Genomic DNA, 27,917 nt, shown 5'->3' on the forward strand with positions numbered 1-27,917 from the left:
TCAGGCATCGCTGTGTTGAGAATTTTTCACGATTCCGACGATAGCCGTCTCAAAGAGCATCATTCCTTGTAAAATTGTCTTCAATGTGCTTGGTGGCATTTGTGCAATGGCACTCCGCAGTGCAGAGAAGATGAAGCCTACCCTGTTGGAAAATCTCGATGTTGGAAAAATGACGGAAAAGGCTCATACAAGCGTAACCGTAAAATGGGACATCCTATACAAGCGAAAAAGGCGGCTCCAGTATAGTGGAATAAGGCGGAACGATACAGGTAGGCGGAACCATACAAGCGTGTCGTATTATGGGACATCCTATACCAGCGTAGTGGATTATGGCGGAACCATGTAGGCAGATGGAACCATACATGCATAACGTAATATGGGACATCCTATACCAGCGAAAAGGCGATAACAGCATGTGAAGCCATACGGCTCCAGCATGTTGGTTTCGCCTTTTCACTGTTGTACAAGGCGATTTAGTTTTAAGCTTTACATATATGTTTAGAAAGGTCGTGAAAGATAAATTAATGCGGTTTGTGCAGGTGAGTTATACGGCCAGGCGTCCCTATTGGAAAATCTCGATGATGGAAAGATGACGGAAAAGGCTCATACAAGCGTAACCGTAATATGGGACATCCTATACAAGCGAAAAAGGCGGCTCCAGTATAGTGGAATAAGGCGGAACGATACAGGTGGGCGGAACCATACAAGCGTGTCGTATTATGGGACATCCTATACCAGCGTAGTGGATATAGGCGGAACCATGTAGGCGGACGGAACCATACATGCATAACGTAATATGGGACATCCTATACCAGCAAAAAGGCGATACCAGCATGGTGGAGCCATATGGCTCCAGCGTGTTGGTTTCGCCTTCTCACTGTTGTACAGGGCGATTTAGTTTTAAGCTTTACATATATGTTTAGAAAGGTCGTGAAAGCTATATTAATGCGGTTTGTGGAGGCGAGTTATACGGCCAGGCGTACGTAGTATAGGGACCTAGTCGTAACGATCAGTCAGATAATTAAATACAATTTGTTAATCAACTTTTTAATTAGTGAAAATGAAAATATGGTTTCAATTAGAAACTTGCTGAGTCATTGAAAACCACAAAATAATGTCTTTTTAAAAGGATATAATTCAGGGGTAGCGTTTTATGCATTCTGTAAAAAGCTTTATTTGGACGAGTTTCTAGGTTTCAGTTTCTTATCAGAGCTCATCTCTGCACCCACGGTCCTGTTCCCCACGGGGCATAGACACGCAACACACATGCGCCTTGCTTCCCTTCATCCTACGAGGGAGGCGAGGGGGCGGCTTCGCACTGCGGTCACCGGGCAGCTGGACCGCAGGTGCAAAGATGCGCTCTGGTAAGAAACCGAAGTCTGGAAATGCGTCCAAATTGACCATTTTTTTATAACGCCATAAAATGCTACTCGTCTTATATCTTTACAAAGAAAATTGATTTAGTGTGTTTTGATGATGCTTAGCAGGTTTCTAATTGGAACCATGGGTCTATTTTCACTGATTAAAAATTTCACGAACATACTATACTTAGAGAGAGGCTGAAGCAGTTTTGTATTTGAGAAAACACTTTTAAATCTCCTTCATTCGACCTCCAGAATCTCAAATATCAAAATTATTTGCTAATTTAATTAATCAAGGCTGCATAGTCATTTTTAAAGCGCTGTGAAAGCGCCTCCCTAGAGAGCGACGTCACAACAGCAGCTTTCAAAATCTTTGTTCACGCATCTTCAGCGCCTATCAAAGCTATGCACGCACATGCTATTTTTTAAAAGGGCAGAAAAATGTGTCACGACTGGTGCCAGTGCCGGAGAATATACCTAGAAAACTTGCGATTGGACGCGCGGCCCTTAAGCGACACACGCTTGGCGGCCGAAAGGTCTTCTTAGGATGTCACTGTTGGTGGGATGTTTTTTGTGTTTTCTCACGTTTAGTTATATCTTTGAGGAAAACGAACGGGATATTCAGATTCGCGGGATAAAACTACGCTAGAATGAACCTCCATCTAGTTTTCTGAAAGAAGTCTGGCACATCTCTGTAATAAGCCGACGGATCATTACAAATTAGCCTTTTATACTATGCCGCCCTGGCCATATAACTCACGTGCACAGACCGCGTAAATGTAGCTTTTACGGCTTTTTTAAAAAAAATCTGTAAAACATAGAAAAAAAACTGTAGAATGTCCCCCAATACGATACGATTGTATGGTTCCTTCCCCGCTTGCATTGTTCAAGAAAGACTTGTGGACATCCAGCGTTTCATTGGAATGCTGGATGTCAGCGAGTCTCTACATCAGTGAGTGGTTTCAAACAAGCATGGTGTTTGCACACCAGTAAGCTCTTATCCGAGGCTCACCAGGACCACTAAGAGCAGAGGCGAAATGTCGTGACCTGGTAAATTTGGTTGCAGGTATTTATTTTTACAAGAACTGCATGCAGCAAAGCTTAACTTTGCTTAAAAGTAGATTATTAAAAATTCAATACTGAACAATGGTGTCCCTTGAGCTGTCAGACCAAACTCCCACTCTTGCCACTCAGGAGTTCCTAACTTGTGCGTAGAGGATCAGCACAACCCAGATTTGTGCTGCGAGCGCACCTGCAATATAAAAGTTGAATAAACATGAGATGAAATATGAGACGTTTACAATTCTCTGTAACGTGAAATTAGAGCACAGATCTTGAAGAGGAGGATGGGAAGGTATGCCCCTCCTCCCCCTCCCCTTCTGCTCCCTCCCATTTAGCAGGAAACTTCCCTGAATTTAGCGGGAAAATTTCCCCACTAAATTTAGCTGGTTAAGTTTCCCACTAAATTTAGCGCAGAAATTGATGTCACATGACCTCAACACAAATGCAGTTTTTCCGCTAAAAGTAGCAGGGAAAATGACGTCGCATGACCGTGTCACGTCAGCCATAAAAAAATTCAGTTTCTCAGCTAGACTTAGCGGAAATATTAACGTCACATGACCACAACATTAATTCAATTTCCTGCCAAGTTTAGTTGGGTGGTTACGCCGACAGCGACGCCGCAAAACGCGGAAACGGGAGCTAAGAGCTGCGCTAAAAACTAAATGCATCAGGTGAAATAAAGTGAACATTAGAGATACTGTAAGAAAAAGAAGAGAATCTAAGATACCGTTCTCAGATCCTTCCTTTTGTCCGTTCTCAAATGTTTTGATTTCAAGAAATGTTTATCTCTTTATTCATACCCAGAGAACACCTCCCAGTTTCAGCATGAATGCAATAAATCAATGCAGACTAGACCTTGTAAACTATAATCCACATGAAAATTAATGTTTGCCACATAGTCATGTATGAGTCAGTGGCTCAGATCTCTAAATACATTTGTATTGAGGAACATTCTTGAATAAAACTTCTGGGCTTCGAATTCAACAGTTTGTACTTCCGTAAGGAACACTGTATGGCACTGATTTTTTTTTTGTGACACATCAGAAACAGCACAGCACTGTCATCCTCGCATACTTAACAAGAATTTGTATTTTTTTTTTAGCATGGCATGTGCTATTCTAATGCCCATAAAGCATCCTTTAACAAAATTTCCTTTGTAGAGCTTTTTATTGGTTCTTATTTAGCTCGCACGACAGATTCGGTACCTTGAATTCTCACTCGGCATCAACAGTTTTATATATTAATGTAATAGCGAAAGACAAGATGTATGGACTTGAGTACGGCTCAGCAAGCACAGATGTTGAGAAAAGTACTGAAGAAAACTCAAATGTCAAAATAAAAATAAGCTGGAATGTGGAATTATGGACATGGACATGAATACAGTTAGCAGATTCAATATGAAGAATATGTGTTAGACGCACGCTCAAAGAAACCTGTTGCATCTATATTCATTCAAATTACTTTGCAGAACCCAGCGCTGCAGTCTCAGGTGGGAGTTCGCTGAATGAGTCTACTGAAAATGAGTGTAGACGGAAAAAGCAGTTTGATCTGCGATAATGAACATTACATAAGTGACATGTCATTATTACTGTTACAGTGCCGAATGTTCCAAACTGTCAGTCGCATCATTCTGTGAGTTCCCTCCGTACATTACAGGGTTTGGCTCTCTCGAATGCTTTGCGAGAAAAATGATGAACTGGAAATATCTAGAGTAGTTCTAGAAAAACTATTTCCAGAATCTTATCTCAGCATCGCAAAGAATATAAAAAGTTTCTAAAGACAAGGTTAGTGCAGGAGTTGAATAAACTAAATACTTTGTTTTTCGAAACCATCTTGCCGTAGTAAACGTATGAAGTTCCCCTAGGTAGAGCTAGTCATTACGGATGATTGTGCCCATTGCATACCATAAAAATTTAATTTGCGACCTACAATATTTACAAACTCAATTAACTCTGAATAAGTGGACCACTTGGCATTAAGGATTGGCCTCACCATGACTGTCTTCCAACATCTACATAATAATTTCCATGAACCTATGCATTTCAAGAAAATATTTGGTGCGAGCTGCTTAAAACACAATAGCACTTTTTAGCAAGTGCTGATTGTTGGGCAAGTTGGTACGGTACGTTAGAAAACATGATTGTGCTTTGAAGACGGGGACATAGGAAGGACAGACACCACAGAGTGCTAACTTTCAACTGATTTAATTCAAGAACCTCGGCGTAGAAACACACTGCGTCACCGCACCACATCTCAACCAATCCGTGGCCCTGCCACGGACCGCAAGTACGCCAACTCCTTATCCGCCAAGTCAATTGACGCCACACTGACACAACACGTGCCGGAACTATTTATAGCATCAGCCTCCATAATCTCTCTAACAGTCATATCTTTGTGCCTAGCAAGAACAGTAGACTGAGCAAATAATGGTTTGCACTCGCAGTCATGATCTGTCGTGTCACTGTCATGACTGCGGGTGCAAACCATTATTTGTTTCGTCTATTGTTCTTGAGAGGCACAAAGATAGGACTGTTAGCGAGATTATGGAGGCTGACACTATAAATAGTTCCGGCACAAGTTGTGTCAGTGTGGCGTCAATTGACTTGGCGGATAAGGATTTGGCGTACTTGCGGTCCGTGGCAGGGCCACGGATTGGTTGAGATGTGGTGCGGCGACACAGTCCGTTTCTACGCTGAGGTTCTTGAATTAAATCAGTTGAAAGTTAGCGCTCTGTTGTGTCTGTCCTTCCTATGTCCCCGTCTTCCAAGCGCAATCATATTTTCTACCGCACTTTTTAACACTAATAGAAAGCCTGTAGTGGGCCACAACTTAAGCAGTTTTCACTTCATTATAAAGAGCAATTACACATATGTGAACCATGAATATAGGCCTGCACTGAATTTTTTTCTTAAGCTGAACGTGCTATGCTCTGTTTACTATATAAATCTTTGCAGAGCTGACAATGTGCAAGTTCCTGTTTTTTTATATTTCACATGTCCCGACTGGTGAGTGTGGTAGGGACATAAGATTGATGACACCAACGAAACACAATGATTATTTTAAGAATTTGTTTGGGTATAGCACGAGCAAGGAGATCTGCGGGAAGTTATTTCTGTGACACCGTCGAACCTACATCCGCGGGCTTTAAGTTCACATGTTAATCATGTCTGCAGACTCCTTTTTGTAATTGGAATTTCATCCAACCCAAGATTTGAATATGTTTTTTTTTCATTTTAGGCTTAGTAGTGCTTTTGCTGTTCTATTAATAGGTAAGAAAAATGCTTATTTCAAGTGGCATACCTAACACCTGGTGGCACGAGGACTCCCCTGTCGTGACGCAGACCGAAAGTCACAGCCAGGGAGATACTGCGATGCTCTTGTTGCTGGGATTACCTCCCCCATGGTCCTGCCCAGACCACAGAAAAAGATTGAGTCCAAGCTTGTGGCCACTAGGATCTCCAGATCTTGAGGCACCCAAGTAGCTGAAAATAAAAACAAATCACAATCAAGTACTTGGCAGAGCTACATTAGAATGGCTAGCATATTCTTTCGTGATCAGCACATAGATCCTCTTATTTTAGTCATAGTCACCCCCCAGGACAAAGCTACGTAGGCGTTAAAATGATGGGTACCGAATTTAGGTGAATGATCAAATGCATTCATTTAACCCCCTTTCGCCCCAACCTGAGACTTCTGTCAAATATTCACATTCAACTGTAAAGACTACAAATAAAACTACTACTGCAATGCAAAGCCGTATAGTGGGAGAGTTTAGCCAGCGGGTGTGGCAACGAAGGCGCCGGAGAGGAGGAAAGGGAGGAGAACGCCGAAGGAGGGAGAGAGAAGGCAGCAGAGAAACAAAGAGGAGACGACCACCATTTTGATGCAAAGCTGTCTGCACGGAGCACTGTTGAGGCTACGTGTCGTCTGCTACGGGCTTATTTATTTTTTTTGCCTAAATAAAAGTGCGTTCAAACATGGAGGAACTTCTTTCTTTAGGTTTTTAAGCCACCGAGGAATAACACTATATCATTTTATTGCCAGAGCCTGCCAAATAAAAGGAAAGAACCGAAATTTGAATATCGATCCCATGCCGGGCGAATGAATGAAAATGGCGGCCCTCCCCGCTCAGCTGGGAGCAGCCTAGAGTTCACGCGCATGCGCTCACGCCTCTTGCTCTGTGCCGCGGGCTGATCAGCTCACTCGGAAGGGAGACGTTACGGCAGCGAAATCATAGACTGCCAGACTCTCCCCATATATGGCTCTGCTGCAATGGAAAGATTTTCCTACCCTCGTGCTCAGCGAGTGTCGACTGTGGATACAACTCTGGTTCATACACTCGCTGAACATGAGGGTAGAGTGTACCAGCAGAGGGCAGGTGTCTGTATACAAAGAGTTTAGTTGGCACACCAAGAGGCTAACGAATAAGAATGGGTACCACTCTGAGCAAAATGCCAAAAAAGCGTGGATCTCGGCTTGACACTAACAGCGGCACACAGTATCTATTTTAGTGACAAAGGGGTACTAAATCATTATTTTCAGCTTCCTAACTAAACTAAATATTCTTCCCGGCTTGCTTTTTAGGAAAATCTCCAAATTTACAAGAACTACTAAGATAACGTCTAAAAAAAAAAAAAAGCAATGGCAAAACCAGCAATTGAATTCGCCTGCTCTCCAGTAGCAGGACATCTATGGCAGGCAGACCTGCAGAATGAGCAAGCAGTTTAAGAAACAGAGTATGTCCTATGTATAATTTTTTTTTATGCTGCAAAGCAAGCGCTGGAAGGAGGTTTCACGACATTAACGAAATTTCTTGCAATCAGTTGAGAACAAATTAGAGCAGTGAACTTGTCCTTGCTTCTGGCATAACGTTTTAGTGTTGCCCATGGAAACTCACATAAATTTGAAAATAAAAACAAAAAAGACTAACCTTCATAAAAAAATCTAACTTTGGCAAAGAAAAGTTACCTTGGAAAAAATATGTACAATACAGTTGTACAGCGTGCATTTGTGTGCTTAACCAATTTTGAGGCAAATCGGCGACAATGAAAAGAAGACGTTTGAGTACAATTAAGGGAAAGACAGAAAGGATGCATACCTACAACAAAAACATTTAGAACGACCACGGGCAGGAAACTCTGGTGAGGCTCTCGGAGTGACTCCCTCATATGGGCCTGCGCAGACCACAGAACAAGATCGGTCAGAGCTTGCAGCCATAAGGTGCTTCATACCATGAAGTTACAGAAGCGGGTGCAATTGGAAGCAAAGTGCATTTCATTTCTCTGAAAAACGAAGAGTTTAATAGGTAGCTTGCATTCATAAGGTGATACAGTCATGAATGCACAGACTTTTCAATGCAGCGCTATATCACCAACTTGTTAACCATGCCGGGCAACACTAAAAACTGAGAGCATTATTTTAAACTATCTCAGCTTAAAGTTAACCACGACAGAAGCTTCAAGCCATCCTTGCAAATTCAGTGCACAAAGCAAGCCATGTGACCTTCTAGTTGGACGCCATGGTACGTCGAGCTTATAATCATGCGTCATGCTGTTTTTGCTGCAAAGGCTTGTAGTTTCAAAAGTGGTCCAGCTTAAAGAGACTAAAAGTATAGACGTTTATGAGTGGGGCCCTCATTTAGTCTGCAGCTACATTGCGAAATAGGACGTTCCAACCGGGATGTTTGCTGCCTGTAACCACACGACCAGCTTGTGCCCAGCGATTGTTCGAGCTGAATACATGTCCTCGACAGTGCCATTATTTGACAAGCATTTCTATGACTGTTAAACATGAGTGACTTACAGAGAGACTCCACCTCAACGACTAATGACTTGGGATACCTAACTGAATACTGATATATCAACTAAATGCAAAACAATTACCTGGCAAGCATTAAATTTTTCAAGAGGCTGGGTCGACTCCGCATTAAGTTGAAGGAGTCGATGCGTAATAGGACAATACAAACAAAAATATGCCTTAGAATTCCTTTTGCACCCCCAAAATGATGTGTTTTTGAAGGTAAGGTACACAATGTTCTTGATTTAGAAAGTGCCTCAGCTGTACAAATGCATATGCAATAAGGGCACTTGCCAAGCCTATTCTACTCAGCTCTGTGCAGGTTAAGCTAAGTTAGAGTATAGAAGTACATGCTCACTGACACCATCAGAAAGGCAGGGAGAAGTCTCCGTTGTTCGACCTCCAGCCCGTCTGCTACCTTCGATGACGTTTCAGCGCCTGATGAGCCTGGAGCGAGCACATCTGTCTAAAGCGGGGTGAAAAGCACAAGCATGTGCTGGAGGACGCCCAGCCATTCTCTTTTTGTCATCGGCTATACTACATATTTTTAGTAAGACATATTTTTAAGTGAGGAAAAGTACTGCAAATATGCAGTCCACCTTAAAGATAACAACAGTTGCCATTCACCATTTTCCAAATAAGTGCTCCCACGTACCGGAACATCTACACATGTGGTGCGTGAGTAGGTTCAGGACTGAGAGGCTAGAAAACGAAGCGCTCGCAAGGCTTGTCTGGCCCTTCCAACCATGCGGGTACATTCGTTGCAAGTTCCCGATTTGTAGACAAAATGATTTAGAATGAGCAAATCTTGTCTACGCCCGAGGTAGAACATTGAATTGCGATTCCCCCATATTGTGCGAACCATCCTTCAAACTGCGGTACCACCTGCAAATAAACTATGTTGTGCTGCGGCACGCGTCCATGCTGCCTGCTTCAGAGGAAAACCACTGCTCGTGTTGAAGACGACATCCCACAGTGGACAGGCAACAATTTTTAACGAACAAAAACAAAATTGATATCATTCAATAGACACAGATAGGCTCACAAAGTGTCGGCACCATGATTGTTGTTGTTGGTTTTACTCTTGCATACAAACAAAGGTGACTTCCTCTCTCCTCCATGGACAGTAAAACCCCCTTATCTTGGTGGCCCCTATTTCTTCTCGAATCGGTCACAGAGGACATAATCGCAGTCACTGAATTCCGCAAAATTAAAGGCCGCGAAAAGTAAAGGTTCGCCAACATTAAGGGGTTTACTGTTCTTCTGAGTGTCACATGATGTTAACATTTCAAGGAGGCTGAAGGTATTGGTTTAAGAAAAAATTGACCTATGAAAAAAATGCCCTTCTCCAGGTTAGGCACGCGAGGTTCTTTTGCACTACCTATAAGGTGGCAAGTTTATTTCGGCAGAGCTTTTGGTAAAACGGAGTCACAAAAGTAGCTATACTTGGCGTCAACTATTTTGTGCTGCATTATAAAGCCAGAGTAGATTCCACAGTGCGTGCTTCAGCAGAGCACTGTTTGTTGCGACAGCATATGTGGTTTAGTGTTGCATCCCATTTGCATAATCTAGAGAAACTAGCGCTGACAGAGTTGGAGCACTCCAAATATTAACAGCCGACTGTAGAAGCATTGAGAGATGCACACATGCGAACTGTGCATTTCTTAAAGGTGGGTCCGAGCAAAGGTAAAAACAATATCTATACTTACGGCGGCCATACTTGCCTTTCCCAAGCACGACCACTTTTCCCTCGGTAGCACCATCCAGTAAGAAGCACCAGCAACACGCCCATGAGACGCCGCCGCCTCCTGGATTGAATGACGACCCGCCTGAGGTCTTGGAAGGAGATCCGGAACACTGCTTTAGGCCAGATGTTGTATCTGGTGGGGCAGAGACTAAAAGCAAAAATTAACAAATTTATCTGAAGCGCTACATTCCTATAGGACAGCAGTATTTTTTTTAGGCCAGTGACTCGCTTGATTTAAACACAAATGGTTGGTTTATATGATGAACCATCAGCCCCTATTTTTCTTAAGTGTAACGCAGTGTCTAACGTTACGTCCGACGGAACCCGAAATAAAAATTAAAGTTACGCCCAACGTAACTGTCAAGCATTCGAGTTACGTCCGACGTAACCCAAAATAAAAATTAAAGTTACCGTATTTACTCGAAAATAGGTCGAACTCTATTTGTTGGACCCACCGAGAATAAAAAAAAAAAAATTCAAATATAGGTAGACTTTTATTTTTAAGAACAGGGGAAATTTTGGGCAAAAGAAAGAAACCTTTATTTACATCACTTCACAGCTTGGTAGACATCCTCGCAAATCCGCCACAATACTTCACTGACACCGTTGTAAAATGACGACAAGAAACGAAAGAAGGTGCGAAGCGACGAAAGACAAACTACAAAGACGCAAACAAAGCCGCCGTGTCGCCATGAGCAACACGCGAGCCGAGACGCCTCAAGCAACTAACAAAAGTAACATCTTTTTTTTTTTTCTTTTTTTGTGCGCGTTTGCGAGGATGGAGGACAAAGTGCATGGCGCATCGCGTTCCTCTCCTTCCCCATTGCCCAGCAAGGGGAACGCTAGAGGTGCGATGGCGAAATCCAATGCCCCAAGAGGTGCGCGCGATAGCGGCATCGGCCACCGCTGTTGTTTTCGGTTGTTTAACAAAAGCTTTTGGAAACAAGAAGCGGCGCAGCTCTACGGCAACGCCGGCTCGGTGACTCGATAGCTTCATGCCTCCGGTACGGTCGCAAAATTTGGTCGCGAATGTAGGTCGAAATTCTTTAGTCACGATTTCCGAAAAAAAAAAAATAAATAAATAAATAAAAGAAAAGAAAAAAAAAGGTCGACATATATTTGAATAAACACGGTAGTCAGCTGCGCGACGAGACACACATTATGAAAGCGATTGGTGCGAGCGATCAAGGTGATGAGCGACGTTTTCTAGAAGCCCAGGAACCGAGCGGCGCAAGCAGCGAGAGTGAGAAATCTTCGTCGCTCGGCGCCGGCACTCGTAGCTTCTCGTCGTCGCTCATCTCGTTGATCGCTATATTGCTTACATGCTGTTCAGAAAGGTGCTCTAAGTGGTTACCATTGCATTGGGACCAGCCTCGCATCCAACCGTAACCAGTCTTGACTTTTTTTTTAAGCCGCCCAGGTAGAAGTTAACATCGTACATACATCGTTTTCAAGCATGGCTCCTCGTTCATTGCTCGATTTACTTTTTCGTAAATGACAAACCGCAATGAAGCACAATTATTCTAGTTCAAAATTGTCACGAACACTTGGCACGCATGCTTACACTGTAGCGCACCTAACGTAATTTAAAAGTAGAACGAAAACGGGACGAGATTCGCTTACCGCTGCACGGAAACAGAGTCCTTCGGATCCTAGGCCTAACGGCCGAAATCGGAAGTCGCCTGCGGTCCGGCGATCGGACGAGTTGAGCCGGTAGCTGTGCTGACCCCGGCTGACCACGCCTGGTTAAACCATGAGAGGCGTCGTCGAGTTGAGAGCCAGAGACGCAGTAGAAACGGACCGTAAAACATCTGTCCCGTAAACGCAGAAGGAGCCAGCGCCAAAACCGCTACGTCTGGCTGCGTCGCCATCTCCACGACGACCGGAAGCGTGTAAACCGGGACTGGCCGGGAAGTTAGAAAAGGCGCGGCAGCGGAAGCCACTGGGCGGAAGCTTTACGTTTCGGTTTCGCTTTTCTCCGACATCGGCCACGGTCGCGGGCTGGTATGTTTGCGGCTGGTTGCGACGACGCGAGGGGCCACGAAAAGACGCCGAGTTGGCCGAGTACGAGTCACGGCCCACGATACGAGCAACGGGCCATTTGCCCCTGTCGACCGGCGATGCGGTATCCGCGGCTTAGTGTCACGATCGGTTTGTTGCCGTGCACGTTGACTCAAAGCTCGAAGTTATGCAGTTCCGTCAGTTCCGTTCCGGCACCAGCCGCACCACGTTTTCCGGCGCATCGCACGTGGAGGCCTTTCGACGCATTCAGTGAACGTAAAGATCGCGCCCGCTGTCTTCGGTGCTGTGGAAGAAGTTGGGAGACGGAAGAAGCATCAAAACCAAGGCGTTTAGGACTCCAGTCCGGGCCGCCGGTCCACTCTGAACGAGAGGCGACGTGTGTGTGCACGCTTTGAGGAAGCCTCCACGTTTCGCCGCGCCAGACCTCGCCGATCGCGACCAGACCCCGAGTCCGAGAGGCTCTTGCGCAGCCAGGAACGGCAGCGAGGTAGGAGCTGCTCGTTCTGCGCAACCATGCAGTGCTCTACAGTGATCGGAGCTCTCGGTGTCATGCGTGCTTGCACCGAAGCCTTTGTGACCCCTTCGGACGCGCAAGTCGTACTTCGCAAAGGTTTGGACGGGGCCGCCCTCACCGAGCAGCTCCGCTAAATTCCGCTTACTTATGATCGCAATAAAAGCTTGCGTTTGTTCTCGGGAAAAAAATTGCGGGACCGCTCTCCGCGCCGCCGACGAGGTTGGCCGCCACCATGTTCTCAGCTGTTCACTCGCTCCCGCAGCGAGCGCCTTCCGATAATCCTCCCCGTTCCAAAATGCGATGCGATCTTCGTTTACATGGGCTGAATGAATGCGCACTCGCCATCTCGATCCACCTCTGTCTAGCGACTTTAATGCGATGCGCTTTGCGCATTATGCCGTTTACATGACCGCATATTGAATGCGGCAACTGGATTCAATGCGACTAAGTCGCATTCATGTAAACGCGGCTTATGTTATTTTTCGACATGTATGATGTATGTAACGATACCGGTGGTAAACGATGGACGTTTTTGTTGGAAGATGGCGGTCGTCTTTCTGCATGTATGGTTTAGTTATAGCGGTGGTCTTGTGGTATAGGCGTTTCGTTGGAAAGATGGCGGTCGCCTACGTCATCGGACGCAAAATCATACCAGCCATACCGAGTCATATCGGCGAGCAAACCGGCTGCCAGTATAGACAGACCCGGAGCCATAGCGGTGCCGGTATCTCCAGTTATGGAGAACGCAAAACCAAACTAGCTGCATGTATAATAACAATAAATTATGGTGGTGTCATACCAGGACTGTACAAGCAGCAGGTTTGTTTCTTGTACGTTTTTCCAATAGGGGTACGTAGTATAAGGACCTAGTCGTAACGATCAGTCAGATAATTAAATACAATTTGTTAATTAACTTTTTAATTAGTGAAAATGAAAATATGGTTTCAATTAGAAACTTGCTGAGTAATTGAAAACCAAAAAATCAACTTTTTTTAGAAGGATATAATGCAGGGGTAGCATTTTATGCGTTCTGTAAAAAGCTTTATTTGGACGAGTTTCTAGGTTTCAGTTTCTTATCAGAGCACATTTCTGCGCCCACGGTCCTGTTCCCCAGGGGCTTAGACACGCAACACACGTGCACCTTGCTTCCCTTCATCCTACGAGGGAGGCGAGGGGGCGGCTTCGCACTGCGGCCACCGGGCACCTGGACCGCAGGTGCAAAGATGCGCTCTGGTAAGAAACCGAAGTCTGGAAACGCGTCCCAATTGACCATTTTTTAGAACGCCATAAAATGGTGCTCTTGTCTTATATCTTTACAAAGAAAATTCATTTTGTGTGTTTTGATGATGCTTAGCAAGTTTCTAATTGGAACCATGGGTCTATTTTCACTGATTAAAATTTCACCAACATACTATACTTAGAGAGAGGCTGAAGCAGTTTTGTATTTGAGAAAACACTTTCAAATCTTCTTCATTTGACCTCCAGAATCTCAAATATCAAAATTATTTGGTAACTTGGTGAATCGAGGCTGCATAGTCATTTTTAAAGCGCTGTGAAGGCACTTTCCTGGAGAGCGACGCCACGAAAGCAGCTTTCGAAATCTTTGCTCACGCATCTTCAACGCCTATCAAAGCTATGCACGCACATCTTATTTTTTAATAGGGCAGAAAAATGTGTCACGACTGGTGCCAATGCCGGAGAATATACCTAGAAAACTTGCGATTGGACGCGCGGCCTTTAAGCGACATACGCTTGGCGGCCGAAAGATCTGACGATGTCACTACTGGTCGGATGTTTTTTTGTGTTTTCTCACGTTTAGTTATATCTTTGTGGAAACGAACGGGATATTCAGATTCGCGGGATAAAACTACGCTAGAATGAACCTCCATCTAGTTTTCTGAAAGAAGTCTGGCACATCTCTGTAATAAGCCGACTGATCATTACAAATTAGCCTTTTATACTATGCCGCCCTGGCCATATAACTCACGTGCACAGACCGCGTAAATGTAGCTTTTATGGCTTTTTTAAAAACATTTGTAAAACATACAAAAAAAACACTCTGTAGGATGTCCCCCAATACGATACGATTGTATGGTTCCTTCCCCGCTTGCATTGTTCAAGAAAGACTTGTGGACATCCAGCGTTTCATTGGAATGCTGGATGTCAGCGAGTCTCTACATCAGTGAGTGGTTTCAAAGAAGCATGATGTTTGCACACCAGTAAGCTCTTATCCGAGGCTCACCAGGAGCATTAAGAGCAGAGGCGGAATGTCGTGACCTGGTAAATTTGGTTGCAGGTATTTATTTTTAGAAGAACTGCATGCAGCAAAGCTTAACTTTGCTCAAAAGAAGATTATTAAAAATTCAATACTGAACAATGGTGTCCCTTGAGCTGTCAGACCAAACTCCCACTCTTGCCACTCAGGAGTTCCTAACTTGTGCGTAGAGGATCAGCACAACCCAGATTTGTGCTGCGAGCGCACCTGCAATACGAAAGTTCAATAAACATGAGATGAAATATGAGACGTTTACAATTCTCTGTAACGTGAAATTAGAGCACAGATCTTGAAGAGGAGAATGGGAGGGTATGCCCCTCCTCCCCCTCCCCTCCTCTTCTGCTCCCTCCCCTTTAGCGGGAAATTTTCTTGAATTTAGCGGGAAAATTTCCCGACTAAATTTAGCGCGGAAATTGATCTCACATGGGACCTCAACACAAATGCAGTTTTCCCGCTAAAAGTAGCAAAGAAAATGACGTCGCATGACTGTGTCACGTCATCGATAAAAAAATTCAGTTTCTCAGCTAGACTTAGCGGAAATATTAACGTCACATGACCGCAACATTAATGCAATTTCCTGCCAAGTTTAGTTGGGCGGTTACGCCGACAGCGACGCCGCGAAACGCGGAAACGGGTGCTAAGAGCTGCACTAAAAACTAAATGCATCAGGTGAAATAAAGTGAACATTAGAAATAAGAAAAAGAAAAGAGAATCTAAGATACCGTTCTCAGATCCTTCCTTTTGTCCGTTCTCAAATGTTTTGATTTCAAAAAATGTTTATCTCTTTATTCATGCCCAGGGAACCCCTCCCAGTTTCAGCATCAATGCAGACTAGACCTTGTAAACTATAATGCACATGAAAATGAATGTTTGCCACATTCATGCTGATAAACCCTATTAGTCGCTATTAGTCATGTATGAGTGGATGGCTCAGATCTCTAAATACATTTGTAGTGAGGAACATTCTTGAGTAAGTCTTCTAGCCTTCGAATTCAACAGTTTGAACTTCCATAAAGAACACTGTATGGCAGAATTCTTTTTTTTTTTTTGTGACACATCTGAAACGGTACAGCACTCTCATCCTTGCATAACTAACAAGAATTTGTATTTTTTTTTAGCATGGCATGTGCTATTCTAATGCCCATACAGCCTCCTTTAACCGAATTTCCTTTGTAGAGCTTTTTATTGGTTCTTATTTAACTCGCACGATAGATTCGGTACCTTGAATTCTCACTCGGCATCAACAGTTTTATATATTGATGTAATAGCGAAAGACAAGATGTATGGACTTGAGTACGGCTCAAGAAGCATAGATGTTGAGAAAAGTACTGAAGAAAACTAAAATGTCAAAATAAAAATAAGCTGGAATGTGGATACAATTATGGACATGGTCATGAATACAGTTAGCAGATTCAATATGAAGAATACGTGTTAGACGCACACTCAAAGAAACCTGTTGCATCTATATTTATGCAAATTACTTCGCAGAGCTCAGCGCTGCAGTCTCGGGTGAGAGTACGCTGAACGAGTCTACTGAAAATGAGTGTAGACGGAAAAAGCAGTTTGATCTGCGACAATGAGCATTACACAAGTGACATGCCATTGTTACTGTTACAGTGCCGAATGTTTTAAACTGCCAGTCGCATCATTCTGTGAGTTCCCTCCGTACATTACAGGGTTTGGCTCTCTCGAATGCTTTGCGAGAAAAATGATGAACTGGAAATATCTAGAGTAGCTTTAGAAAAACTATTTCCAGAATCTTATCTCAGCATCGTAAAAAAATATAAAAAGTTTCTAGAGACAATGTTAGTGCAGGAGTTGAATAAACTAAATACTTTGTTTTGCGAAACAATCTTGCCGTAGTAAACATATAAAGTTCCCTTAGTTGGAGCTAGTCATTACGGATAATTGTGTCCATTGTGTACCATAAAAATTTAATTTGCGACCTACAATATTTACAGACTCAACCAATTCTGAATAAGTGGACCACTTGGCATTAAAGATTGGTCTCACCATGACTGTCTGCAAACATCTACATAATAATTTCCATGAACCTATGTATTTCAAGAAAATATTTGGTGCGAGCTGCTCAAAACACAATAGCACTTTTTAACACTAATAGAAAGCCTGTAGTGGGCCACAACTTAAGCAGTTTTCACTTCATTATGAAGTGCAATTACATATATGTGAACCATGAATATAGGCCTGCACTGAATTGTTTTCTTAAGTTGAACGTGCTATGCTCTGTTTACTATATAAATCTTTGCAGAGCTGACAATGTGCAAGTTCCTGTTCTTTTTTTTTATATTTCACATCTCCCGACTGCTGGGTGTGGTAGGTACATAAGATTGATGACACCAACGTAACACAATGATTACTTTAAGAATTTGTTTGGGTATAGCACGAGCAAAGTGATCTGCGGAAAGTTATTTCTGTGACACCGTCGGCTTTGAGTTCACATGTGAATCATGCCTGCAGACTCCTTTTTGTAATTGGAACTCCATCCAACTCAAGATTTGAATGTTTTTTGCATTTTAGGCTTATTAGTGCTTTTACTGTTCTATTAATAGGTAAGAAGAATACTTATTTCAAGTGGCATACCTAACACCTGGTGGCACGAGGACTCCCCTGTCGTGACGCTGATCGAAAGTCACAGGCAGGGAGATACTGTGATGCCCTTGTTGCTGGGATTACCTCCCCCATGGTCCTGGCCGGACCACAGAAGATTGAGTCCAAGCTTGTGGCCACTAGGATCTCCAGATCTTGAGGCACCCAAGTAGCTGAAAATGAAAACAAATTACAATCAAGTACTTGGCAGAGCTACATTAGAATGGCTAGCATATTCTTTCGTGATTAGCACATAGATCCTTTTATTTTAGTCATAGTAACCCCCCAGGACAAGGCCACGTAGGCCTTAAAATGATGGGTACCGAATTAAGGCGAATGATCAAATGCATTCATTTAACCCTCTTTCGCCGCAACCTGCGAGATTTCTGTCAAATATTCACATTCAACTGCAAAGACTATAAAAAAAACTACTACTGCAATGCAGAGCCGTATAGTGGGAGAGTTTAGCCAGTGGGTGTGGCGACGAAGGCACCGGAGAGGGGGAAAGGGAGGAGAGCGCCGAAGGAGAGAGAGAGAAGGCAGCAAAGAAGCAAAGAGGAGACGACCGCCATTTTGATGCAAAGCTGTCGGCACGGAGCACTGTTGAGGCTATGCGTCGTCTGCTACCAGTTTATTTTTTTTTTTTTGCCTGAATAAAAGTTTGCGTTTAAACATAGAGGAACTTCTTTCTGTAGGTTTTTAAGCCACCGAGGAATAACACTATATCATTTTATTGACAGAGCCTGCGAAATAAAAGGAAAAAACTGAAATTTGGATATCGATCCCATGCCGGGCGAATGAATGAAAATGGCGGCCCTCCCCGCTCAGCTGGGAGCAGCCTAGAGTTCACGCGCATGCGCTCTCGCCTCTCGCTCTGTGCTGCGGGCTGACTAGCTCACTCGGAGGGGAGACATTACGGCAGCGAAATCATAGACTGCCAGACTCTCCCCATATATGGCTCTGCAGAGCCATATGTGCAATGGAAAGTGCTCAGCGAGAGTCGACTGGGGATACAACTCCAGTTCATACACTCGCTGAGCATGAGGGTAGAGTGTACCAGCAGAGGGCAGGTGTCTGGATAGAAAGAGTTTAGTTGGCGCACCAAGAGGCTAACGAATAAAAATGGGTACTACTCTGAGCAAAATGCCAAAAAAGTGTGGATCTCGGCTTGACACTAACAGCAGCACACAGTATCTATTTTACTGACTAAGGGGTACTATAAATCATTATTTTCAGCAACCTAATCAAACTAAATATTCTTCCTGGCTTGCTTTTTAGGAAAATCTCTACATTTACAAGAACTATTAAGACAACGGCTAAAAAAAAAGCAATGGTAAAACAAACAATCGAATTCGCCTGCTATCCAGTAGCACGACATCTATGGCAGGCAGACCTGCAGAATGAGCAAGCAGTCTAAAAACAGAGTATGTCGTATGTATAATTTTTTTTCATGCTGCAAAGCAAGCGCTGGAAGGACGTTTCACGACGTTAAGGAAATTTCTTGCAATCAGTTGAGAACAAGTTAGAACAGTGAACTTGTCCTTGCCCCTGGCATAACGTTTTGTGTTGCCCATGGAAACTCACATAAATTTGTAAATAAAAACAAAAAAGACAAACCTTCATTAAAAAATGTGCAACTTTGGCAAAGAAAAGTTACCTTGAACTAAATATGTGTGATACAGTTGTACTGGGTTCATTTATGTGCTTAACCAATTTTGAGGCAAATCGGCGACAATGAAAAGAAACCTGCCCGTGGTCGTTTTAGAACGACCACGGGCAGGAAACTCTGGTGAGGCTCTCGGTGCGACTCTCTGCCATGGGCCTGCGCAGACCACAGAACAACATCGGTCAGAGCTTGCAGCCATAAGGTGCTTCATACCATGAAGCTACAGAAGCGGGTACAATTGGAAGCAAAGTGCATTTTATGTCTCTGCAGAACGAAGAGTTTAATAGCTAGTATGCATTCATAAGGTGATACAGTCATGAATGCACAGACTTTTTAATTCAGCACTATATCACAAAATTGTTAACCATGCCGGGCAACACTAAAAACCGAGAGCATTATTCCAAACTATCTCAGCTTAAAGTTAACCACGACAGAAGCTTCAAGCCATCCTTGCAAATTCAGTGCACAAAGCACGCCATATGACCTTCTAGTTGGACGTCATGGTACGTCGAGCGTATAATCATGTGTCATGCTGTTTTTGCTGCAATGGCTTGTAGTGTCAAAAGTGGTCTAGCTTAAAGAGACGCAAAGTATAGACGTTTGTGAGTGGGGCCCTCACCTAGTCTGCAGCTACATTGCGAAATAGGACGTTCCAACCGGGATGTTTGCCGCCTGTAACCACACGACCAGCTTGTGCCCAGTGATTGTTCGAGCTGAGTACATGTCCTCGACAGTGCCATTATTTGACAAGCATTTTTATGAATGTTAAACATAACTGACTTACAGAGAAACTGCACCTCAACGACTAATGACTTGGAATACCTAACTGAATACCGATATATTAACTAAATGCAAAACAATTACCTGGCAGGCATTAAATTTTTCAAGAGGCTGGGTCGACTCCGCATTAAGTTGAAGGAGTCGATGCGTAATAGGACAATACAAACAAATATATGCCTTAGAATTCCTTTTGCACCCCCAAAATAATGTGTTTTCGAAAATAAGACACACAATGTTCTTGATTCAGAAAGTGCCTCAGCTGTACAAATGCATATGCAGTAAGGGCACTCGCCAAGCCTATTTTACTCAGCTCTGTGCAGGTTAAGCTAAGTTAGAGTATAGAAGTACACGCTCACTGACACCATGAGAAAGGCAGGGAGAAGTCTCCGTTGTTCCACCACCAGCCCGTCTGCTACCTTCGATGACGTTTCAGCGCCTCATGAGCCTGGAGCGAGCACATCTGTCCAAAGCGGGGTGAAAAGCACAAGCACGTGCTGGAGGACGCCCAGCCATTCTCTTTTTGTCATCGGCTATACTACATATTTTTAGTATGACATACTTTTAAGTGAGAAAAAGTATTGCAAATATGCAGTCCACCTTTGACCATAATACAGAATTCTGATAAAGATAACAGTTGCCATTCACCATTTTCCAAATAAGTGCTCCCACCTATCGGAACATCTACACGTTGTGCGTGAGTGGGTTCAGGACTGAGACGCTAGAAAACGAAGCGCTCGCAAGGCTTGTCTGGCCCTTCCAACCATGCGGGTACATTCGTCGCAAATTCCCGATTTCTAGACAAAATGATTTAGAATGAACAAATCTTGTCTACGCCCGAGGTAAAACATTGAATTGCGATTCCCCCATATTGTGCAAACCATCCTTCAAACTGCGGTACTACCTGCAAATGAACTATGTTGTGCTGCGGCATGCGTCCATGCTGAGTGCTTCTAAGGAAAACCACTGCTCGTGTTGAAGACAACATCCCACAGTGTACAGGCAACAATGTTTAACAAACTAAAACAAAATTGATAACATTCAATAGACACATATAGGCTCAAAAAGTGTCGACACCATGATTGTTGTTTTTGGTTTTATTCTTGCATACAAACAAAAGTGACTTCCTCTTTCCTCCGATGCACAGTAAAACACCTTTATCTTCGTGGCCCCTATTTTCAAATCGGTGACATAATCGCAGCCACTGAATTCTGCAGAATTAAAGGCTGCGAAAATTAAAGGTTCGCCAACGTTAAGGGGTTTACTGTTCTTCTGTGTGTCACATGATGTTAACATTTCAAGGAGGCTGAAGGTATAATGGTTTAAAAAAAATTGACCTATAAAAAAATGCCCTTCTCTAGGTTAGGCATGCGAGGTTTTTTGCACTACCTATAACGTGGCAAGTTTGTTTCGGCAGAGCTTTCGGTAAAATGAGGTCACAAAAGTAGCTATACTTGGTGTCAACTATTTTGTGCTGCATTATAAAGCTAGAGTAGATTCCACAGTGGTTCAGCACAGCACTGTTTGATGCGAGAGCATATGTAGTTTAGTGTTGCATCCCACTTGCATGATCTAGAAAAACTAGCGCTGACAGAGTTGGAGCACTCTAAATAATAACAGCCGACTGTAGAAGCATTGAGAGATGCACACATGCGAACTTTGCATTTCTTAAAAGTGGATTCGAGCAAAGGAAAAAACAATATGTATACTTACGGCGGCCATACTTGCCTTTCCCAAGCACGACCACTTTTCCCTCGGTAGCACCATCAAGTAAGAAGCACCAACAACACGCCCATGAGACGCCGCCGACTCCTGGATTGAATGACGACCCGCCTGAGGTCTTGGAAGGAGATCCGGAACACTGCTTTAGGCCAGACGTTGTATCTGGTGGGGGTGGAACTAAAAGTAAAAATTAACAAATTTATCTGAAGCGCTACATTCCTATAGGATGGCAGTATTTTTTGTAGGCCAGTGATGCGCTTTAATTAAACACAAATGGTTGGTTTATATGATGAACCAGCAGCCCCTATTTTGCTTAAGTGTAACGCAGTGTCTAACGTTACGTCTGACGGAACCCGAAATAAAAATTAAAGTTACCGTATTTACTCGAAAATAGGTCGAACCCTATTTGTTGGACCCACCGAGAATTAAAAAAATAATTCAAATATAGGTCGACCTTTTTTTTTATTTTTACAAACAGGGGAAATTTTGGGCAAAAGAAAAAAAGCTTTATTTACGTCACTCTCAGCTAAAGCACGGGGCGATGCCAAAATCTTCATCACCGTCAGAACTTCTGGACATGCCATCGTCGTCCGAAGCTTCGTCAGCTTGGTAGACATCCTCGCAAATTCGCAGCAATACTTCACTGACACCGCTGTAAAATGGCGACAAGAAGAAACGAAACAAGGTGCGGAGCGACGAAAGACAAACTACAAAGACGCAAGCAAAGCCGCCGTGTCGCCATGAGCAACACGCGAGCCGAGTGTTGGCCGAGCGGTCTCAAGCAGCAAACCAAAATAACCTCCGTGTTTTTTGTTTTTTTTTTGCGCGCGCGTTTGCGAGGATGGAGGGCGAAGTGCATGGCGCATCGCGTTCCTCTCCTTCCCCGTTGCCCAGCAAGGGGAACGCTAGTGGCTAGAGGCGCGATGGCGAAACCCGATGCCCGAGATGCGCGAGATAGCGGCACCGGCCACCGCGCGCACGGACAATTTCGGTTTTCGTGCACCGAAAGCTTTTTGAAACAAGAAGCCGCGCGGCTCTACGGCAACGCCGGCTCGGTGACTCGATAGCTTCATGCCTCCGGTCGGGTCGCAAAATTTGGTCTTGAATGTAGTTCGAAATTCTTTAATCACAATTTCCGAGAAAGAAAAAAAAAAAGAAAGAAAAAAAAAGAAAAAAAAAAGGCCCGACTTGTATTTGAATAAACACGGTAGACAGCCGCGCGACGAGACACACATTATTGAAGCGATTGGTGCGAGCGACCAAGGCGATGAGTGACGTTTTCTAGAAGCCCAAGAACCGAGCGGCGCAAGCAGCGAGAGTGAGAAATCGTCGATCGGCGCCGCCACTCGTAGCTTCTCGCTGTCGCTCGTCTCGTTGATCGCTATATAGCTTACATGCCGTTCAGAAAGGCGCTCTAAGTGCTTACCATTGCATTGGGACCAGCCTCGCAACCAACCGTAACCAGTTTTGACTTTTTTTTTAAAGCCGACCAGGTAGAAGTTAACATCGTACATACATGGTTTTCAAGCATGGCTCCTCGTTCATTGCTCGATTTGCATTTTCGGTAAATGACAAACCGCAATGAAGCACAATTATTCCAGTTCAAAATTGTCACGAACACTTGGCACGCATGATTACACTGTAGCGCACCAAACGTAATTTAAAAGTAGAACGAAAACGGGACGAGATTCGCTTACCACTTTACGGAGACAGACGCCTTCGGATCCCAGGCTTAACGGCTGAACTCGGAAGTCGCCGGCGGTCCGGCGATCGGACGAGGCGAGCCGGTCGCGCTGACGCAGGCTGACCACACGTGGTTGAACTATGACAAGCGCCGTCGAGTTTAGAACCAGAGACGCAGTAGAAACGGACCGCAAAACATCTGTCCCGTAAACCGTAAACGAGCCAACACCGCTCAATCTTCGCCATTGTTCGCCATCTCCGCGACGACCGGAAGTGGAAGCCGCGAAGTTAGAAAAGCCGCGCCAGCGGAAGCCACTGGGCGGAAGTTTTACGTTTCGGTTTCGCTTTACTCCAACGCCGGCTACAGTCGCTACGGTTGCGCGCTGGTAGGTTTGTGGCTGGTTGCGACGACGCGAGGGGCCACGAAAAGACGCCGAGTTGGCCGAGTCCGAGTCACGGCCCACGATTCGAGCAACGGGCCGTTTGCCGCTGTCGACCGGCGATGCGGTATCCGCGGCTCGGTGTCACGATCGGTTTGTTGCCGTGCGCGTTGACTGAAAGCTCGAAGTTATGCAGTTCCGTTCCGGCACCAGCCGCACCACGTTTTCCGGTGCATCGCACGTGGAGGCCTTTCGACGCATTCAGTGAACGTAAAGATCGTGCCCGCTGTCTTCGGTGCTGTGGAAGAAACTGCGAGACGGAAGAAGCATCAAAACCAAGGCGTTTAGGACTCCAGGCCGGGCCGCCGGCTCACTCTGAACGAGAGGCGACGTGTGTGCGCACGCTTTGAGGAAGCCTCCGCGTTTCGCTGCGCCAGACCTCGCCGATCGCGACCGGACCAACCGGACCCCGAGTCCGAGAGGCTCTTGCGCAGCCAAGAACGGCGCCGAGGTAGGAGCTGCTCGTTCTGCGCTATCATGCAGTGCTCTACAGTGCTCGGAGCTCTCGGTGTCGTTCGTGCTTGCACCGAAGCCTTTGTGACCCCTTCGGACGCGCAAGTCGTACTTCGCAAGGGTTTGGACGGGGCCGCCCTCACCGAGCAGCTCCGCTATATTCCGCTTACTTATGATCTCAATAAAAGCTTGCGTTTGTTCTCGGGAAAAAAAATTGCGGGACCGCTCTCGGCGCCGCCGACGAGGTTGGCCGCCGCCATGTTCTCAGCTGTTCACTCGCTCCCGCAGCGAGCGCCTTCCGATAATCCTCCCCGTTCCAAAATGTGATGCGACCTCCGTTTACATGGGCTAAATGAATGCGCACTCGCCATCTCGATCCACCTCTGTCTAGTGACTTTAATGCGATGCGCTTTCTTTGCGCATTATGCCGTTTACATGACCGCATTTTGAATGCGGCAACTGGATTCAATGCGACTAAGTCACATTCATGTAAACGCGACTTATGTTCTTTTTCGACATGTTTGGTGTATGTAACGATACCGGTGATAAACAATGGACATTTTGGTGGAAGATGGCGGTCGTCTTTCTGCATGTGTGATTTGGTTATACCGGTGGTCCTGTGGTATAAGCGTTTCGGTGGAAAGATTGCGGTCGCCTACGTCATCGGACGCAAAATCATACCAGCCACACCAAATCATATCGGCAGGCAAACTGGCTGCCAGTATAGACAGACCCGGAGCCATAGCGGTGCCGGTATCTCCAGTTATGCAGAACGCCAAACCAAACTAGCTCCATGTATAATAACAACAAATTAAGTTGGTGTCATGCCAGAACTGTACAAGCAGCAGGTTTGTTTCTTGTACGTTTTTCCAATAGGGTATTAAGCTATCGGCGTATGGGGCTGATTCTTGCGCTGGCTCCTCAGACACACGTCGACCAGAAAGTACATCACTGTATGCAAGGTTTCTATTTGGTCTAGTCTGGGTTATTTCTTGTTGGTCCTTCTTCGATTCTGACTTTCCTGAATTTTCTTTATCAGTGGTTGGAGAACGTTTAGAAGAGATATTCATTGACCTCGATGCGGCTCTTTTTGGTGAGTCCTTCTTAGGATGATTTTTTCGTCCTGCTTGAGCATAGGAACGATCTGCGTGCTTTGTTTCTTTTTGAAGCACAGGATATTCTTCTTGTGCTACAGGTAGTTCACGTTGTGTTTCAACCAGGGTTGGGCAGAAATACTCAAAAATGTATTTGGAAATACAAATGCTGGGATACATTGAAATAGTAGCTAAAATACTGATACTAAGATACATCTGTAGAAATGTATCGCGATACGTATCGGAAATACATTTTAAAAAGAGGCAAAAAGTATTTGGAAATACAAATACAGGAATACATTTTACGGAGGGCAGAAATACAAATACAGAAATACTGATACTGCAATACATTTTCCAAATTTTTTGAGACGCCAACTGAGATGAAGCTTGAAGTTTGAAGTGGATGTTTTCGATCCCGAAATTACTTTCCAGTAGGCTTGGCACTTTGCCTTGAAGGTAGTGTTTTCGGACGACAAGGAGTCTTCAATGAGCCCCAAAAAAAACGTTCCAACAATTGCTGACCGCGGTCCCTTCCATGACATCCTGTCTGTCTGACAAGGGAATCCTGTCAATATTGATCACGTTATGTCACGGTGGAATGAACTAGAATTCTTTATCTGAAGGTGTGGGCCTTGAACATGAAACTTTACCACGCTGCTGTATGAAAAGACAATGCGTACTTTTGTTGTAGGCTACCTAGCTGAAGATCGTGCATGCAGTGTCATTTGGAATTTTTGAGAATAGTGGACTACCTGAAGCATCTTGGAATACATGTCTTATCTTCTGTTTTACAGTTGAAAAGACGATACGGAAGCATCCCTGTTCTGAAGGTCCTTACTACCGACCCTCCGCCACCGACGCACGGATTGCAGTCCTCAAGTTTTGCCTAGCATTATCCAAACAGAGACCTCGTGGATTGCGAGCTGATATTGCCGGCACAGGTGCGAGCTGTCCGAGAAACAGTGGTCTCGAGACTAGTCGCGGCAGTACGTAATCAGGGATGGCACAACGAGGCCACTTCTGGCCTCCTCCTGGGTTTTGGATCACCAGAGCAGCGGGTCACGTTCACGTCGGCTGATGACGTACCCTTGAGCCGTGCAATGTAACGGGCGCAGCCGCAGATGCATTCGAATATGTGTTGAACTTCACAGCGTGAGTCTTCCTACTATTTCAAGTCAACCAGCGCCAGGCTCGTGCTGCAACGGAATGTGACTCAGCTTTGCCGGCTGGGTGTTCTCTGTACGCTAAGGCGAGAGAGAGCGGGCATTGGATGCCAGCAAACAATGACTCAGGAAATCCCTACCTAAGGACCTGCGGCAGAAGATGCTGTGACTCCACTCCTGGCGCGCCACCTGGTTCGAGTCCCCGACTACGCAACACTTCTCAGAAGAGAGAAGAGGACGTATAGAAAAATTAAAGCAGAATCAAAAGGAACCTTGGTCAGCATAGTAACAATACCCCAGAATCTCCTTAACTCTGGTGCCCTTAGAAGTAAAAAAAAAAAAAATGCGTTCGGAGCTGTTATTTTTTTTTCTTTTTTTTTTGGGGGGGGGGGGAAGAGTATTTCGCAAGAAATGTAACGAAATACATTTCATCTTGATTGTATCGCGATACAAAGGACCATTCAAAATGTATTTCGATACAGGAATAGAGATACTAGTGAAAAAAATGTATCGCGATACAGAAATACAGATACGAAATGTATTTCTGAAATACTATCGCGATACATTTGTATCGCGATACTGCCCAACCCTGGTTTCAACAAGCTTTGGTCCGTGAATGAAAGATTTTTTTCCTTGTAAGTGCTGCCAGGCGTACCTTGCAATTTGCATAAGAAGCAGGATGGTCACCGAGACAGTTCGCACATTTGGTGGGAAGTGTGCCAGGGCATTCTTTGGACGAGTGTGGTTCTCCACATCTTTTGCATTTTGTTTTCCCCTTGCAGTACTTTGCAATGTGGCTGAGGGCCTGGCAGTTGAAACACCTTGGAGGTGCTTCAATGTACTCGGTTACCTCGTGCCGTGTGAAGCCGAGGTTGATCTTGTCCGGTCGCTCGGTGTTTAGACGGAATGTTAGAACCACTCGGTCGGTTGGTTGGGCAACATCTGTTGCATTTTCGCGTCGCTGGTAGAGCCGACGAGCGGCGATCACACCTGCTGGTCCCAGAAATTCGTTAAGGTCATTATCAGTGTACCACTTTGGTACCCCTTTGATTAGAGCGAAGTTTTGTAGGTACGCTTTGGGTATGGTTGCTTGTACCGGGATCCCACAAAGGGAGTGCACTTTGAGAAGTCGATGCACAGTCGGTACTTCTGAGACATCAAGTAAAAGACCTCCCCTCGCTGTGAAACGATGTCTCACGATGGGCGCGCCAGCCAGTGTCTCTACTTCAGCAGACAATTTCAGCGGGTTTTTTTGCTGCAACCGCTTATCCTCCTGCACGGGCGTTAGAAGGACTGGAACCCCTGTCGTCCTCGGCCGACGATGTTGCACTAAGGTGAACTCAGAGTCCTCTCCGGCGTCCGTCTCTTCCATTTTTTCGGGGTGGTCGTTCACTGATATCTCCTCATCATCACCGTCTCCCTTACGTCGCTTAGTTTGGGGGCTTACTTGTATTCCATTGTAGATATGGTCTGATTCGCTAATATCCGAGGTCGTGTCTGGGGGATGTCCATCGGCACAGGACATACCAGGTGTA

The 27,917-nt window shown here is 44.8% G+C and overlaps 1 pseudogene; it reads right to left on the reverse strand.

The window, feature by feature from the left end:
• LOC120851097 lies at window positions 1-27,907 on the reverse strand (annotated as a pseudogene).
• Window positions 27,908-27,917: the final 10 nt, after the last annotated feature.

Source organism: Ixodes scapularis, unplaced genomic scaffold, assembly GCF_016920785.2.
Source record: "Ixodes scapularis isolate PalLabHiFi unplaced genomic scaffold, ASM1692078v2 PGA_scaffold10__122_contigs__length_95168666, whole genome shotgun sequence".
Classification (NCBI taxonomy): Eukaryota; Metazoa; Arthropoda; class Arachnida; order Ixodida; family Ixodidae; genus Ixodes; species Ixodes scapularis.